The sequence below is a fragment of the Cherax quadricarinatus genome, chromosome 4 (genome assembly GCF_038502225.1).
Source record: "Cherax quadricarinatus isolate ZL_2023a chromosome 4, ASM3850222v1, whole genome shotgun sequence".
Lineage (NCBI taxonomy): Eukaryota > Metazoa > Arthropoda > Malacostraca > Decapoda > Parastacidae > Cherax > Cherax quadricarinatus.
Window position 1 is genome coordinate 41,800,096 of NC_091295.1, and position 2,500 is coordinate 41,802,595.

The following is a 2,500-nucleotide window of genomic DNA, read 5'->3' on the forward strand; positions in this document are numbered from 1 at the left end:
TGACATCATAGCACTACATAAACGGTTTATAGGTATGATATCATGCCATCTTTTCCAACGGCATACCAGATCCCGAGAAAGACAAAGATAGGGAGTGGAGGATGGCACTACTGATCAAACATTCTAGTTAGAATTTGATGATGGAGAGACAACGGAGAAGAAAGCGATTACATAGCGAACACTTAACTCTGAGGCCCCAAGGTGGTAATTGCGATGTATAACCCACCACAACAAATAGAGCGAAGGCAGAGTATGACGAGAGCAACAGAGCGATGGTTGACACTGGCTGCAGTGGCCAGAAGAGCTCATGTACGTAGGGGCAAGCTCCTGATCATGGGTGACTTTAACCACAAGGATCGATTGGGAGAACTTGAGCCACATAAATGCAGACACATGGAGGCTAGAAAGACAGAGTTGGTACTGGAAAACTCAATGTACCAACACGTAAGGACAATGGTAACAGAGGAGAATGTACCAGCAAGATCAGATTGAGTATCACTCTTGAGAAAAGAGATATTGTGGGCAGATCATATATGAAACACCTCTTTGGCCAGCGATCATGGCCTAGCTTTGAATACACAGAGAGCCACATGGAGGGGGAAGCAGGAAGGCCAGGACAAATGGAAGCCTAAACCACAATGTGATCATGAGAATGAGTGAACTTGAACTGGATCTAGTTAGATGAGATCAGAAGCCAAAGCTAACATGATGAACATGTAGCAAATGAATGTGCAAAGGAGGCTGTGAGAGCTCTAGAAATTTGTAGGCAAATATATTTAATAAAAGTGCCAGGATAAGCCCAGATTCAACAAAGGTGAGGGAGGCAAAACCATAAGAGGGAATGGAAGAAACATAGAAGGCAAAGGACCCGAGAATATGAGAGTGGTTGCAGAGCTCGTGAAATAATTTATGAAGATAAGAAGGGAAATGAATTGACAATATGAAATGATATAGCAAAGGAAAGCCAGATCTGGACCTAAAGCTGTTTGTACAGCCACATCAGGAGGAAAACAATAGCTAAAGGACCAGGAATTGGTGGGGCCAGGAAGGAAGGGGAGGAGAATAACAAGAAATGACTGTAAAAGTGGCGTGAGGAACTCAACAAGAGATTCAAAGATGTCTAGAGAGGCAGAAGGGGCCCAGAAAGACAGAGAGGTGGGGTGTACCACCAAGTGCTGGAATACAGTACACACAAACTGAGGTAAGAAGTGAAGAGGCTTGACTTGAGTGAGGTCACCCAAAGGCAATGAGGCTGATAACATCTTTCCATGGGTCCTGAGAGAGAGCAGAGCTATGTGTACCCTCAATAACAATATTCAATACATCTATTAAACAGGAGATTGCCTACATACGAAATATACAATGTAGTCTAGTTTTAAAGGAATAGACATAAAGCACTAAACTATAGACCATGTCACTGACATGTATAGTATGCAGTTGAGAAGATTATCATAAGAGGTAACACCAGAAAGGAACAGATTCAATAACAGCAGCTACCATGGTTTTAGGGGACTGAAATCTGTGTCACAAACACTGGAGTTCTATGGACATGCAGAATACAGAAGACAAGAGGAGAGGGGTGGGTAGATTGCATTTTTCTTCTGGACTGCAAAGAAGGTATCATGGACACAGCTCTGCCAGAAGAGATTAGTGCAAAAACTGGAGGACCAAGCAGGGATAACAGGGGAAAATGCAAGAATGGATCAGGGAATATTTGTCAGGAAGACAGTAATGAGTCATGGTGCGTGGCGAGGTGTCAGAGTGGGCACCTGTGACCAGCAGGTCCAATAGGCCAGCTTTGACCATGCTGTTTCTGGTATTTGTGAACCACATGACGAAGGAACAGACTCCAAGTGTCCCTGTTTGCAGATGATGTGAAGTTGATGAGAAGAATCTGTCGACGAAGACCAGGCAGAACTGGCAGCGGATCTGGACAGGCTGCACCTAGTCCAAAATTGGCTCCTGGAGTTCAATCCTCACCGTGCAAAGTCGCGAAGATTGGGAAGGGCAAGGAAGACTGCAGACGGAGTACAGTCTAGGGGCCAGAGACTACAAACCTGCTCAAGAAAAAGATTCGTGAGAGAAACACCAGGGTTATCTCCAAAGGCACATCAACCAAATAACTGCTGCAGCATATGGGAGCCTAGCAAACTCTAGTGGAACAGCATTCCGGACATCTTAACAAGGAATCGTCTAGGACCCCAAAATATCTGGTAAAGTGCAGTTTCATATGAGAGTATGCGGGCACCAGTTTGAACCACACTCAGCCACAATGTAAAGAAACTAGAAAAAGTGCAAAATTTTTGCAACAAGACTTAGTTCCAGTGCTAAAAGGCATATCCTACAGAGAGGTTAAGGGAAATCAACCTGACGACACTGGAGGTGAGTAGGAGAGATAGGGGAACATGATAATGACATACAAAGACTGAGAGGAAATTGACAAGGTAGACAAAGATACAGGATAACGTAGAGATGGACAGCAAACAAGGGGATTGCTGGA